The sequence below is a fragment of the Dipodomys merriami genome, unplaced genomic scaffold, assembly GCF_024711535.1.
Source record: "Dipodomys merriami isolate MVZ:Mamm:240054 unplaced genomic scaffold, mDipMer1.0.p SCAF_16, whole genome shotgun sequence".
Classification (NCBI taxonomy): Eukaryota; Metazoa; Chordata; class Mammalia; order Rodentia; family Heteromyidae; genus Dipodomys; species Dipodomys merriami.
Window position 1 is genome coordinate 28,497,614 of NW_027202937.1, and position 16,880 is coordinate 28,514,493.

The 16,880-nt window shown below is 37.2% G+C and overlaps 1 long non-coding RNA gene across 1 annotated transcript in view; it reads right to left on the bottom strand.

Annotated features, from left to right (window-relative positions):
* Positions 1-323: 323 nt before the first annotated feature.
* The window catches only part of LOC138827876 (uncharacterized), a 72,199-nt gene continuing 55,642 nt past the window's right edge, over positions 324-16,880 (bottom strand). The window contains exon 3 of the long non-coding RNA XR_011372191.1: positions 324-514. This is a non-coding gene — a long non-coding RNA (uncharacterized lncRNA). The remainder of the gene's footprint in view (positions 515-16,880) is intronic.

Below are 16,880 nucleotides of genomic sequence, written 5' to 3' on the forward strand. Positions count from 1 at the left end.
AGAACCAGGTAAGCCAATGATATGAATCTTAGTCCAAAGGCAAAGGATAGGATGAGATGTCCAGCTCATACCATGGCAGAAAAAAGGAAACAAGTCCTCCTGTCACCACCATTGTTCTATCCAGACCCGTAACCCATTAGGTGATGTTCACCCACACTGGGAACAGCAAACTTTGGAGAGAGCGCTCTCATCAGTTCAAATATTAATCTCATCCAGAAACTCCCTCACAGACATACTTAGAAGTAATGTTTAATCCAACCACATATCCCATGGTCCAGTTAACATATAAAATTAACCATCACAGGTGAGATCTTCCCCTCAATTCTTCTTTGTCCAGGTGATCCTATTGCAGACTTTCTCTTGTCTTACTGGTCAGAATTAGGATATATTTAATACAGCAGCAAAAGAAGCTTGGAAACTGGAAAGCAGAATGGCTATAATTGCTTGGACTAACAGCAATCTAGCCATAGGAACAGGACAACTGGCAGCCCAAACAAAATCAGGGTTCCACTCACTGAAAAAAACAAAAACAGAGAAGGGAAAAATTGGTATCAGGTAGATATTACTTGGCTTTTCATCATTGTGACAAAGTGCCTAAGATAAATAACTACAAGGAGGGAATATTTATTTGGGGTCCATGATTTCAGAGGTTTTAGCCCATGGTCAATTTGTCTCTGTTCTTTTTGATCCTGTGAAGAGACAGAAGAACATCATGGCAAGAAGAATGTGGTGAACAAATCTACCTACTTCATGATCTCTGGCTAGCAGAGAAAGAGAAAGAGAGAGAGAGAGGTTCCAGTATCCCTTTCAAGGGCACACCCCCAAATGATCACATTTCTTCCCACCAAGCCCCATCTCTTAAAGGTACCAAGAAAGTAAGTCCACCACTCCCAATAGTGCTAAGCTGGGAGCCAAAACTTTAAGTCATAAACCCTTGGAAGACACTCCAGATCCAAACCATAACAGCAGATAACTAGCAGGAGCTGTTAGGGCAATCTAGACAAGTTTAGACAAGACTAAAGGACTCATGAGGGTAGACAGAGACTTCTTGATGTCTTGATTTCTTCTGATAAGGATTAGGATTTATTAGCTTTGAGAATGCGCCAAAGTATAATGCTGGGTGTTTTGTTGTTGCTATTGTTTTTGTCAGTCGTGGGGCTTGAACTCTGGGCCTGGGCTCTGTTCATGAGCTCTTCAGCTCAAGACTAGCACTCTACCACTTGAACCACAGCTCCTTTTCCAATTTTCTGGTGGTTAATTGGAGATAAGCATCTCATGGACTTTCCTGCCTGGGCTGGCTTTTAACTGCAATCCTCAGATTTCAGCTTCCTGAGTAGCTAGGATTACAGGCATGAGCCACTGGTGCCTCGCTGATTCTGGGTTTTTTTTTAATACCTTTAACCGCGGAATTTTGCCATCAGCATCTCTCAGAGAAGAGACCAAAGCTGCTTTTCTTCCTCCTGTAAGCAAGAGCATGGAGGACATGCAGTATTCTACCAGACTCTCTATGTGACCACGAGCCTCCCATCACTTTTGCACCAGGGTTAAATTATTCTTTCTTTTCCCTTTGTTTCTCAATCCTCACAACAAGGAAATTCTAAAGCCATCCAGAGGAACAACTGTCTGGTCTTAGTTTTAAGAATCAGTTCCCTGGTTTTCACACGTGGATGTGTAAAATAGTTTGCATGTCTAGGAAGCCAGGTAGAAGGAAGGTGCAAAACTCCTACATAAACTCCAGAGCATGCTCTCAAATAAATTACCTAAAAGTAATTTCCTTCACTAAAATGTCTCATGTGGCATTTGACTAATAAGGTCTCTAAGTTCAATGCATTATCCAGGAGCACCATCCCTCAGAGCAACAGGAGTCTCTGAAGAAAAAAAAATTTTAAACTTCACAGTAAATTAAGTACAATTAGCAGAGCAAACATCAACACTAGCAGACCAGTAAAGAAGTAATCACTCAGCCTTCATTCTCAATGCCCATTAAGTCTTGAACCATTTCTCAAATCAGTGATCTCTATAAGTGATCATCATCATGAACGCCTGCCTAAATTAGGGAATCCTCATTAGGGTACCATAATGATATTAAGCTTCAGCCTTGGCTAAAAAGTGGAGGTAATAAAGCTTTCTGAGAAGTGACAGCTTATATTTTTGATCCACACAATAAAAATGTAGCTTAAGTACTTTCTAATGCTTTGATAAGCTAGGCTTTTGGAAATGTTCCTTTAAAGAATTTCCGTGGATAATGCACATAAAGAGCTGGAAGGGACCTGTATATCTGTTCTCTCTTTAACAAATGAAAAGACTATACATGTGAGATAATGTGCATAATGCCTTATACCTAGTTAGTTGCAGAACTGGCTTAGCATATAAAATATAGTCAGAAATGAGCTTTACCATGTCAGAAATCTAAACATAGCTGCATTTCTCTGCTTTAGCCAATTCCAATGGGTACCTGGGCACATGAATGGAACTATAACAAAGGAGCCAAGCTCACAGATTCTTTGATACCAAACTTCCAGCCTCCAGAACAGTGAGATAACACAGTACTTACTCGAAGCTACTCAGTTTTCTGATGCTTTGTTATGACTCCAAGTTAATGCATCTGAGTGGGAGCCAAATTTCAGGCTATCTAGTTAAATTTGAATTTCACATTAACAACAAATAACTTTGGTCATGTTAGTATAGCCCATTATTAGTATTAGCCCATGTAATTAGGATAGCCTATGCAATATTTGTGAGATGTGCTGTGTTCAAATGTCTTCTTCAATAATGACACTAATCATGTTGGATCAGGGCCCATCCTAATGAATTCATTTTAGCTAACTACATCTCCAAACACCTTACCTCCCAACAAGGTCATATTCTCCAAACATGATGAGAAGGTATCATTTTACCAAAAAAATGAATAATCAGTGAGAGCGAGAGCTACATATAATACTCTGTGTGTGTGTGTGTGTGTGTGTGTGTGTGTGTGTGTGTGTGTGTGTGTGTGTGTGTGTGTGTGTGTGTGTGTTGGTCCTGGGTCTTAAACATAGAGCCTGGGCACCGTCTCTAAGCTTTTTTGTTCTAAGCTCGTACTCTTACACTTAAGCCAGAAAGTCCATTTCTGGCTTTTGGTGGTTAATTGGACATGAGTCTCATAGACTTTCCTGCACAAGCTAGCTTTGACGCACAATCCTCAGATCTGAGCCTCCTAAGCAGCTGAGGTTACAGGTGTGAACCACTGGCACCTGGCTTGTAGCATACTTCTAAGGACAAGAGCTTATGAAAGGTCTACAGAGCCTTGAGGACCTTTCACTCAGGCACAAGTGGTCATCTGTTTTAATGAGAGATACACAGGGTCACTGACTTACATGGTTTTTCAGCTTTACCATGGTGTCAAGGAAATATACATTTACTAGAAAGTGTAGGTGGAATGTTTGTTGTTGCTATTGTTTGTTTTTTTATTTTCAAGTAGTTATACAAAAAAAGTTTCAGCTCAGCGTGTCAATTTATGAGTGCAGGCTGTACTTGGAATTTTGGATTTGGATCTTTTCCTGAGCTCTGAGCTCACAATTCCTCTGACAATTCTGGGTGTGGTACTGAGTCAGACACAGCTCCCGGTCAGTCCCTTTCATGATCATAAGGGAACACTGCTGGAAGTCTGCAGTATGCTGTATGGCTAAGCTAGAACATGTAATATGTCAAGTATAGTTATTTTTGGTTTGTGTTATTTTCAATTTGCTAAGAGCTTAGCAGGATGTTAACTGTGTGGTAAGGTGGTAAGTCAAGGAGCATTTCTATTTCTATAGGACCTAGATTCCCTACTTAATAGTACCCATCTAGGAATCATTCTTGGACATTGCTCTTAGTCTCTGTTCTTAGGTTCAGGACTAGATTCCTGGAAAGGAATGTGAGTCCCTTCCCTAATGCTCTGCCCCAGTTGGTTGCTAACATTGCTTAGCAGGACACAGTGGACTGCAGCCTCTGCCCCTCCCATAGAGTCCCCTTGTCCTATTTCTTCTGTGTCCAATCTAGTGACTTTGTCCTCTCTGACCATAACAGCAGCCTTTGATAAGATGTGCACAGGAGGGCTGTCTCATTAAGGCAGATTCACTTCCTGCTTGAAGTCTGAGCCGAAAGTGCACCTGAGAATTGAGTGTTGGAATGACTGGATGATTTTCAAAATTTTTATCATTAAGTAGTAGTCCAAAGAGGTTACAATTCCATAAGTCAATTTCTGAGTACAATGCGTCTTGATCAATGTCACCTCTTCCTTGGTTCTCCTCCATTTCCTCCCACCCATCTCAACCCTCAACTTACATAGTTCAGTTTTTACATAATGTACATTGACTATAATTACTACATTTGCTCACTCTTCCTCCCTTCTTTCATATGGATGGTTATTTCACAGCCCAATGTATGAGGGCTCCACAGAAGACCCAGATATGTCAAATGATTGCTCAGTGACTTACAGACATAAGACATTCTACAAAACTAGCTTAATATAGAGGAAGTCTACATGTTTCCTATAAAATAAGAAATATAAATAAATGAGAAGCAAATTGCTTTCAGACCAAAGTCTAATGGTTTGAACTCAAACCCTGGATGTTGGCAGCAGATTTAGACTTCTTCAGATTCCCAGTATTACCTGAAAAGACAAAAAAGATGCAGACTTCACCTGACTTAAAAAGCTGGTTCCTCTGATTGGTAATGACTTTGGACAGTGACTTGGATGTGCTTGGTTGACTTGTAATATTTTCTACAAATATTGCACTCAATGCTGTAAGGTGCCCCTAATTAGAATGTCTAATCACCTAGATTTATACATGATGGATAGGGAAGGAAGGGCTTACTACAATATTATAGGCCTTATGCCCTTAATATGGCATGTTAGTGATCCTGCTCTAAGAAGTGTTGATAAATTAACAAGATCTCATCCCTTCAACCTAAGATGTTAAAATGGTCTCAGAATAAAGAATGTCAAAGTTGCTAAACAAGAAATGAATGATATTTCCCATTTTACATTCCCAAACAAAGGAGAACTATTATTCACAACTAACATTTTTAAGCAATAAAATTGATTTATCTTATTCTTTATCTAATGGTTTTTTTGTCTTCTATTTGGAAAGAATTTAAATGTGTGGTATAACTTCTAGATGAAAAGCTCTTTAAAAGCCTCTACAATCCCAAGGCTTCTGAGTCAGGAGAGACTGAGATTATTATTGTTTTGGGCCAAGATGTATGCAATACTAAAGCAAAAAAGATTAAATTTGACCTTCAAAAATGTCTTAAAGTTTCAGACAGATCAAAGTAAGGATTTCATTTGGATTAAGGAAATATGTAATTTCAAATTCAGTTCCACAAAGCCACCTTTCAGGTTGATTGAGCTGCACTGTCAAATTATTTTGACTCTGATTCTGATAAACAATCTTTCTACACAAAGACAAGAGATCAAAAGATATACCTGAGTCAGTCATAATGTGTAAATTCCTATTTCTGGAGTTTTTCTTTAGTGATATCAATTTCCTAAAAAGTCAGCACCTCTTGCCCAATGAAGCTATATTACAAGATAAAATGAAAATCTTAAAATCCTAACCTAGTTCAACAACAATACAAAAATAAATTATTAAGTTAGAGTTATGTGATATTTGGTCTTAATGTATCAGCCATGCCCAGTATAGAATTTTAAAAATCTTATCTAGACTTGAGAGGGAAAAGGCCTGTATTCCTAGCTACTTAGGAGGCTAAGAGAATTGTAGATTAAAGAACAGCTGAGAAAAAAATGTCTAATAAAGCCCTATCTCAAATCAACTAGCAAAAATCCAGGATTGAGGCATGGCTCAAGTGGTAGAGCACCAGCTAGGCAAGCAAGTCAAGCAAGGGCAAAGCCCTAAGTTCAAGCCTCAGGACTACAGGGGAAAAAATGATGTTTTATAGTCATTGTTGATGTAATCTACCAAATAGATGAAATATATACTCAAGAAGCAGATCTTTTGATTAAATGTACATTGCAAAAATCAGTGTTTACTTGAAAAATGAACCAGAAATCCACCGAGGTAAATCAATTCTAATATTTTAATAAAAAGCCTCTCTCAATTCTGTAACTATAAATGACATGCCTTCATACAGTCATTATTGATATCAAAATATAATTAAATACCACAAGGCACCAATTGCTCATGCCTGTAATCCTTGATACTCAAGAGGCTGAGATCTGAGGATCATGATTCAAAGCCAACCCAACCAGAAATGTCTATGAGATACTTATCTCCAATTAGCCACCAAAAAACCCGAAGTGGAACTGTAGCTCAGGTGGTGGAGCTCTAACCTTGAGCAAAAAAGCTCAGGGACAGTGCCCAAACCCTGAGTTCAAGCCCAGAAATGGCATCATAATAATAATAATATCATCAGTATACATATTAGAGATTCTTTAATTTTAAAATGTTTTTGATTTTCAGATAGAATAATAATACCTGATGAGTATTTTTTAGAGTAAGAAAATTAGCTTCAGGAACAAAAGAATTGATAGAAAATATTGAAATACTTTAAATGCAGTAATAAGATTCATGAGTCTATCCGGCCAAGGTGGTGCAATATTCTCTCTTCCCCACCCCACCCCCACCCACCTACCCCCCCCCTCCCAAAACAATTCCAGAAAAATAAACCACTGAAAGATAGTGGGGTTTGTTTGATTGATTGTTGTTTTCAGGTAGGAAACTCACCAAAATCAACTTAGCAATGAAAATCATATGAACTAACAAGTGTGTCTTTCTCATTTTTACTATTTTTATTACTATCACTTTTATATTATTTTATTGATTTAACAGAAATACCAATAAGAATAAGCCATTGAATATTGCATACACTGAAGAAATCGTGTTATTTTTTTCAAAATACACAAGCAAATATTACTTGCATTTCTTATTCTACACTATATTTCTTATCTGTCAGAGACACTTGAATATATTTATAATTACCAGTGAATGTGATGAAATCAAAGAAAATATTATGTGACACAAAATTCTGAACATTCTAGAGATACAGATTTTCCAATATTTTTTAAATGACTTCTTTGCCAACCTAATAAAAAGCAATCCATTTTTAAAATACTTTAACAGAAGTCTTCATTCATAGCTTAGAGTTGGTGATTGTTATGATGCTTTAGAAATATCCCTAAAACTAAAGATATATTTAGCCTAAAACTAAATGTATCTTTAACTTCAACTTACTGAAGGCACCCTTTTTGTTTACTGGAGTGAATCAAACCCATTTTGGAGTTACCCTAGTTGACTAAGTACTGGCAATCAGTAAGTTAAACAGCACTTTCCACAGAATATTTAGCATCTATTGATCACATGAACAACCCAAATGGGAATTTAGCATCCTTTTCTCTGAAAATCACAAGTTAGAAAAAAAGTGAATTCTAGTCCCAGTTTTGCCACTTACCTATCTGTGCCACCTTAAGGAAATTATTTAAACTCTTTTTAACCTTCTTCCCTCCAAATGAACCGCTAAGGAAAATGAAGTGTTCTAAGATTCCATGCTGTGCTTAAATTCTACTCTAATATCATGAAATATAGTGAAGTATTTTAAGGTCAATTACAAAATTTAAGCTAAGAAAAATCCCTATAATGGTGATCATCCTTATCTCCCCTGATAAATAGAACCTGGAGTCCCAATCACACAAGGAAAAGGTTCCAAATGTAGCCTTTGCTTTAGAATTTGTTGGCTTGCCCTGGCTAAGTGATAATTAATTAGCCACCTGTCTGGACTGTTTCCGCTCACTTTTTAACAGATTCCAGCTCCAAGGAACTACCACTTAAACTCCCAGGAAGAGTGAGAGCCTTGACTTTTGAGGTATAGTCTCAGGTGTCAGTGGCTCATGTCTATAAATCTAGCTACCCAGGAAGCTGAGCTCTGAGGATCCTAGTTAGAAGCCAGCCTGGACAAGAGAGTCTATGAAACTCATCTCCAATTAACCATCATAAAGTTCAAAATGGAGCTGTGGCCTAAAGTAGTGATGTACCAGCTTTGAGCAAAAAAAAAGCTAAGACAGTGCTCAGGCCCTGAGTTCAAGTCCCATTACTTGTACCAAAGATAAAAAAAATAAGGGTCACATACCAATATTCCAGTCAATTGCAGTCAGTATGAATGACAGTGGTCCCATAAAATCATAAGGCCTGATGATGTAGGGCTTGTCTTTGTATAAGTACACTCTGTGAAGTTCATACAGAGTCCAAAAAAACCCCACCAAATGGCATTTCTCAAAATATAATCCATTGTCAAGCAAAACATGACTGTAAATATTAAATTGATCCTGCTTAAATTGATCCTGTAAGTATTAAATCCCATTTCTCATAATAGGTTCTATATTTAAGAAAAAAACTTGTTATTCCTTATATTTGAGCAGTATTATGTCTCCTCTAACCCCATTAGATTGCAAAAGCAATAATGTATGACTTCCTCAAATTTGAGAATGATTATATACAATATATTTGTATTATATGACATATAATAACATAAATAAAATATAATGTTAGGTATCATATACTACATATTATATAATAACATAATATGCAATATATTATATACAGAATATGTATTATATTATTATATTATGTTATAAATAATATACTTATATGTTGTATTTGCATATAATACAATAATATATAATATATAATGTTAGATATTATATATTATATAATATATAATAACATAGATGATACACAATATGTTTTTTTATTGTGAAAATACCTACAGAGGGGTTACAATTACATGAGCAACATAATGAGTACATTTCTTATCAAGCATTGTTACCTCATCCTTTGCTTCCCCTTCCCATCCTGTCCATGCTCCCCTCCCCACCCTCCCCCCCACCCCATCCTTTCCATCCCCCTACGCCCTGCCAAAGTTGTAAAGTTCATTTTTCGACATAACGTCTCCTACATTTCATTGCTGCAATGGGTCCACGTGTATCCCTATTTAAACAATTTGTTTTTTCCCTTCCCTTCCACAAATTATACCAACATCAAATACAGTGAAAACAGGGGTTATACTGTGGGGGAAGGACATACAAAGCATTCATTTCACCTAACATCAACTTATCTGACCATTTCTGCTTGTCTCAGACATATAGTAGTTATTGCAAGTAAGGGAAACCATGGGACCTATGTTTCTTTGGGCCTGGCTTACTTCACTTAATATAATTTTTTCCAAGTCTTTCCATTTCCTAACAAATGGGGCAATGTCATTCTTTCTGATGGAGGCATAGAATTTCATTGTGCATATATACCACATTTTCTTGATCCATTCATCTACTGAGGGGCATCTGGGTTGGTTCCATATCTTAGCTATGGTAAATAATGCTGCAATAAACATAGTCATGCTAGTAGCGTTAGTGTGGTCTTGTTTGTGAACATTTGGGTAAATGCCCAAAAGTGGGATTGCTGGATCATAGGGGAGCTCTATGTGGAGTCTTTTGAGGAACCTCCATGAACATGTTTACACTCCCACCAACAATGCAGTAAGGTTCCTTTCTGTCCACATCCCCTCCAGCATCTGTTGTTGTTAGAGTTCTTGATTATAGCCATTCTAACTGGAGTGAGGTGGTATCTCAATGTTGTTTTGATTTGCATTTCTTTTATGGCTAGAGAGGTTGAGCATGTCTTCATGTGTCTATTGGCCATCCTTCTTTCCTCTTCAGAGAAGTTTCTCTTTAAGTCTTTAGCTCACTTATTTATTGGGCAGTTGTTTCTTTGAAGATTTGTTGTTGGAGGATTTAATTTTTTGAGTTCCAGGTATATTTTAGATATGAGACCCTTGTCTGTTATATGGCTAGTGAAGATCTTCTCCCAATCCATAGGCTTTCTATTGATCTTGCTAGCTATGTCCTTTGCCATGCAGAAGCTCTGCAATTTCATGCAATCCCATTTGTCCAACCTTTCTTTGATTTGTTGTGCTTCTGGGTGTCTATTAAGAAAATTGAGGCCTGTGCCAAAGAGACCTAGGGTTTCTCCTATTCCATCCTGTAATGTTTTCAGAGTGTCTTCTTTGACTCTGAGATCTTTGATCCATTTGAAGTTGATTCTGGTGCAGGGTGATATATGAGGATCTAGCTTTAGTTTTCTACAAGTGATTAACCAATTTTTTTTATTGTGAAACTACTGTTCAGAGGGGTTGCAATTACATGGGCAAGATAATGAGTACATTTCTTATCAAGCATTGTAGCCTCCTCCTTTGTTTCCCCTGCCCTTCCCATCCTCCCCCTGCCCCCCCCACCCAACCCTCCTCCTCCCCCCCTACTAAAGTTGTAAAGTCCGTTTTCGACATAACGACTTGTATGTCTCATTGTTGCAATGGGTCCACCTGGGAAAAAACAAATCGTGATTAACCCAATTTTGCCAGCACCATTTACTGAAGAGGCTGTATTTCTTCCATTCTATTTTTTTAGCTCCCTTATCACAGATTAGATGGCTATAGGTCTGTGGGTTCATTTCTGGGCCTTCGGTTCTATTCCATTGGTCCTGAGGTCTGTTCTTGTACCAGTACCAAGCTGTTTTGATGATTATGGCTTTGTAGTAGAATTTGAAATTTGGTACTGATATTCTTCCAGCACTGTTCTTTCTGTTAAGGATCGTTTTTGCTATTTGAGGTCTTTTATTGTTGCATATGAATTTTTGGATTGCCTCTTTTATTTCCTTGAAGAATGAAGTTGGAATAATGATAAGTATCCCATTGAATTTGTAGATAACCTTAGGAAGTATTGCCATTTTCACGATGTTGATCCTTCCAATCCAGGAGCATGAAGGTTTTGCCACTTTCTAAGTTCTGTTTTGATTTCCTTTTTCAGGTTTTTAAAGTTTTCATCATAGAGGATCTTTACTTCTTTGGTTAAGTTAATTCCTACGTATTTTATTTTTTATGGGGCTATTACAAATGGAGTTGCTTTCCTGATTTCAGCCAGGATTTTCTCATTGTTGCACATAGAAAAGCCATTGATTTTTGAGGGTTAATTTTATACCCTGCTACTTTGCCAAAGTTTTGAATCAGCTTGAGTAATTTGTGAGTGAATAATATATATAATATATAATGTGAGATATTATATATTATATAATAGCACATATAATATATAATATATTATATGCAGTATATGTATTATATTATGTTATAAATATATTATTTATATATTGTATTTTCATATAATTAATAAATTAATATAATATGTGTTATATGTTATATATGTAATAATATTATATTATACTATATAATCATATATAACATATTTGCATAAGTATTCAAGGGATATGTTTAATGGACTAAATGCAGCACTATGTTGCTTTTTCTTTATAGACAAGGGATTTCTTTCCTCCTTGGTTGTGCATTTTAAACAATATTTTTAAAAGACTTTCATGAGGGATGGATCCTTAATTAAGACTCTTAAATGAAAGCAATAAATACACTTTATTAGCTATACTATCTTCTTCTTTAGTCAAAGGACAACAGACTGCTAGTTAACTGATCATGAAATATTAATTAAAAAGTAAATATAGATGATAGAAGGAATCTCATGACTATGGGAGCTCATTTTTCCTGCACACTGGATTTTTTCCTGTATACTTAAAGTCATATGCACACAAATTTGTCACCCATCTGGAAAACTAGAGGGTCTTACAGTTTTCATACCAGGTCTCATGCAATAACAGGAAGTTACAGTCTTTCCTGCACCAACATTTAGACCCTCCTGCAAGGCTGGTGGCTCACACTGTAATCCTAGCTACTCAGAAGGCTCAGATCTGAGGATTGTGGTTCAAAGCCAGCCTGGGCAGAAAAGTCTGTAAGATTCTTATCTCTCATTGACCACCAGAAAACCAAAAGTGGAGCTGTGGCTTACTAGCTTTGAGTGAAAAAGCTCAGGCACAGATAGTGCCCAGGTCCTGAGTTCAAGCACTATGACCAACAAAGAAAAAAAAAAGAATGAATGAAACCCCCCCTTGAACAACTAAAGCCAGAAAGCATGCCTGAGATGAGCACTCTCAGCATACCAGCCTCTACAATCACTACCAAAGCCCTGCATGGAAAGAGTCACCCTACCAACAACACAAGGCTGCAACAAACTGTCTACTGGTATGCACCTATCATTAACCAGAACCTTCTATAAGTTTTCATTATTTCATTTCCTCCTGATTTTACTTCCTCTTGATATTTTAGCCTGTCCCCTTAATTGGCTTGGGAATGGTTAACTTAAATTAAGGGTGGGAGGGGAATGTTTGTGAACATAAGAAAAACAAGCTTGAATGCTTTCTCTGGTAGCAAAACTGGCATTAGGCACAATCTCCTTGGGAAATTCTAATACTGGTCTCCTTTGTTGGAAGAAACCCTAAAAAAGAAGACAGGAAAATACCTTCACCTTCATGTGCAAACAACAGCAGAGATAAATGTGACTCAGGTCTTACTGGCAAACTATGGGCAAGCCAGAGCCATTAACCAGTCATTCCTAAACTTTCCAGTGCATTCAAAATCCCTAAGGCCATCTTGCTAAATTGGAACTTCTGATTTTGCAAGTCTGGAGCAGTGCCAATGCTGATATTTCTAACTTCACTGGAAAGAGCAAAGCCATCTCCTTCTCTCCCGGATACCCTGAAAATCTGACCTTTGTCCAATAAAGGAAGGGGTGCAGAACGTTGACTGAAGGCTAAAAGATTATTTTACAAGATGACCTTCTATAGTTAGAGATTCCCAATGACTTTTTAAATTCTTCGTCATTTGCAATATCGTTTACATAATAAAACCAAAAAAAGTCTTTGAAAATTTTTGTGAAACAACTTTTAACATCATTGATAATCCCAAGATGCTTTTTATTTTCTAGAATTTTCTTTACTTTCAAGGTTGAACGGGATTGGAGATTTTAGTTATCTCCTGGTAAATAATTTATTTTCTTTTAAAAGCTACCCCACAGGGCTTCTTTTGGTGTTAAGATCTACAAATTTTAACTCATATACAGATTTGTGTGACCATCACTGTAATTAGGATAGAGAATAGTTCTGCTACTCAAAATCAAAACAAAACAAACCAACAAAAATGGGTATTACAATATGGGTTCAGGTCCCCACATGTTTCAAGTTTTCTTTTCCCTCTTTTCTCTAGTTCTCCCATGTACGCTTTCATTTATTTTAAAAATGAAGCTAAGCATTGTTTGGGGACACTTTCCAGAAAATTTACCTTCTCTCTAAAGGAACAGAAAACACAAGTATAGAGATTCTAAAGCTTGCCACCAGTACAGCAAATCAAAGATGGCAAATTGGATCTGGGCCATACAACTGAATCAACACAGGTCACTTGCAAAAGGATATGTTTCCATAGCACACTATAGGAGTTAGTGGTGCAATGACCTCCAGTCACACCTGTTGGGCAGAAAGATTGCTCAGCTTCCTTCCTTAAAGTGTCAGTCAGCTTCCCATCCCTGTGATGGAATATCTAAGCTAGTCAACTTTAAAGGAAGAAAGGATTCTTCTGTCTCAAAATTTCAGGGGTTTTACTCCATAGTCACTTGAATCTCATTGCTTTGGGGCCTCTGGTGGTCCATTACTTTATAACAGAAGCACATGATATAGTAGCTGCTCACATCTGGTATCTGAGAAGCAGAGAGAGGAGTTGGGGTCCCAGTATCCCCTTCAAGGTCACACCCCCAATGACCTAACTTCCTCCCACTAGGTCCCACTTCTTAAAGATTCCATCTCTTCCCAATGGCATCATTGGTTGTCAACCAAGCCTTTAGTACATGGACTTTGGGGGGACTTTCTAGATCCACACTACTGCGCTGAGATGCACTACAATATTCTCTTTATTGAATCATCAATCGATAATGACAATAAATACTAATCCTTAAGATTGGAGAGTAAAACACCTAGCTGCAGGAGAACTGCATCTAAGAGCTTCAACATAGATTACTAGCAGAGGCAGATATGAGTTAGGTTTCTGCTTTTAAGGCAGTGGTAACTGTTGAATCTGTACCCCCAAAAAAGTTTCCAGTCACAGAAAAGCTGTCAGATTGTTAAATTATTCATAGTAACAACTGCAAGTTAAAGAATAAACCTTCAGGAGATGACAGAAAAGGTTTAATTTGGGGACCATTGCCAGCCCTGTATACTTGTAACTCCGTTCATGTCACATAACTAAAAGTCTTGTAATACCACCTCTGATTTATGGAAGGAAAAAAAAGATGATATTACTGAAAAGACCCATTACTCTTGTGCCTCCTCATATAGTTCAGTGTTAAGTACTCTGCAAAACTGAATCCTTGGTGGAATGCAATTCTGTAATTCAATTGAGAGATCCTGCTAATGTCCCAGTCTGCAAGAACATAGCTTAAGGGTTTAGGTTTAGCAGGAAATCTTACAACCCAGAGACAGAATTACAACCTGCCTTCTCAGACAAGGAATGAGGAAAGGGTGTTAGCAATGTGATATTAGATCATCATTAAGACTTGTAAACAAAAATTAAAGGATTATAAAGTTCAATTTGTATTGATGAGAAGGTAAAGAATGAGTAAAAGAAAATAGAGGGACAAAATGTTGATCATTATTGCAGCTGATGATTAGTATAGACATGAGAGGTAGGTTACTCTGTCCTTTTTCAAGTGCCCCTAATAAAAAGTTTTAAAACAAGAAAAAGGAGAGGATGTCACCAAAAAGTACTATGATGGGAAAATAAGGATTCTTAAAACTTAGAAGATGTAAATATTTCTTATTTAATGTAACAAATGTCCATAAGATAAATATTATATAATAATTTCTACGTGGTTGCAGGTCAATTAATTGGTATAAACTGAAACTTACTGTCTGTTCTGGAGTAATATGCTTCCATAGCACACTAAAGGAGTTTGTTATGCAGTAACCTGAGGATTTGTGTGATCTGCATGTTATTCACACACACATTCATGATAACGTTTGTGTGTATGTGTGTGTGTGTATGTGTGCGTGCATGCACATGCATGCGCACACTATACAGACAAGCTGTTGTCACTCTTAACAATGACAAATCATTGTCACTCCATGATCCTTAAAAATCTGTGCTTGGGAACAAACAGGTTAAACCTTATATATGGAAGGTCTATTTTGGCTCAGATGTTTGTGTATGATCAGTTGGCCTCATTGCTTTGGGTGTGGATCACATGATTGAGCAAAGTTCATGATGGCCAGGAGACGGAAAAAAAAAAAAAAAAAAACAGGAAGGGTCCTGCCTGGGTCCTGGATAAGTTTGGCCTAAGTCTCTTTCCATACTTAGGTGTCTAAACTTGTCTTGGTAAATACTAAACTGCAACTTAACTTAATATGCAAACAAAATGAAAATTAGGTGTATATTCTTGTAACACATTATTTGAATCTTAATCATATCAATTAGCTTCAGCCAATCAGAAGTTGCCAACTCTGAGGAATATAAAAGGCAAATGCCTCATAAACTTATAAGGCAAGTGCTGACTGCAGCCAATCAGGTTGTTTGTATGTGTCCCTTCCTTTCCCTGTCTATAAATACAAACTGTACTTGGTAGGGCAGGGCATTCCCTACCAACTTTCAAGATTTAGTTCTAGAACCTTCTTCTTGCTCAAATAAGCCTTAAGTTTAACTCAACTCTGATAGTTCCTGTTATGCTTTAGATGAAACTAGGAAGAAAGGCTTTCTCAAAATAGATAAAATTGTAATTCCAACAATAACTCATAGAAAATAAACAGGAAATAAAATTAGCAGTATGGTCAATAAAAGCTACAGGACCTGAAGGTTCAAAAAGAATTTTTACATAGGTCCCATGGTTTCCCTTACTTGCAATAACTTGTATATGTCTGAGACAAGCAGAAATGGTCAAATAAGTTGATGCTAGGCGAAATGAACCCCAAGATAAGGACTCAAATGGTTTTTCTTTCTAACGTATTTATAAGATGTTTCTAACATATTTATAAGATGATTTTTTGTTGCTTTGTATGTCCCTCTCCCACAGTATAACTCCTGTTTTCATTGTATTTGATGTTGGTATAATTTGTGGAGGGGAAGGGAAAAAACAAATTGTTTAAAGAGGGATACAGGTGGACCCATTGCAACAATGAGATGTATGAGACATTATGTTGAAAAACAAACTTTACAACTTGGGTGGAAGAGGGGAGGGGATGGGAGGGCAGGGATGGTAAGGGGAAACAAAGAAGGAGGCAACAATGCTTGATAAGAAATGTACTCATTACCTTGCTCATGTAATTGTAACCCCTCTGTACGGTATTTTCACAATAAAAAACTTCATAATAAAAAAGAATTCTTAAAATATTTTTTCAATACATATTTCTTCTAAAAATCTTTCCTGAGCATCTTATTCTTCCAGCTTGGAGATCATGGAGATTTGGGCATGGATAGGTACTACTGAAGAATATACCTCAGTGACTTCTCAAGGTCCAGTACATACTTGATGTAACCTTCCTTCCTGACAAGGTAAGCAAGGCTGGGGCTGGTTTCCTAGATGCCATAGTAAATTACACGTTTGCAAATGGCTCCCTCCTGCACCTATCCTGTCCCTGTATTGTGCAGCAGTTTGTATCTTGATCAACCCATGGATAGAACATTCATGGGACAGATTAATCTACCTAATGTGCCATGAAATGCCTGGCACTGTCTTGAGCAATCCAAGAGACATGACCTGTTCTGCTCTATAACTATGTTGATCTATCAGGCTCTGGAGCCATATTCTTCTGGTTGTTACCCCTGACAGTCACAGGGGAAAAGAAATCTCTGAGCAACTCCTGGCTCATCTGTCTTCCCAGACCATTCAGCTACACATCCTTCCTTTATTTTTGCCAAAGCAATTTCTCCTACATCTCAGTCAAAGCCTACTTACTCCTTAACAGGCAAATAAAGGA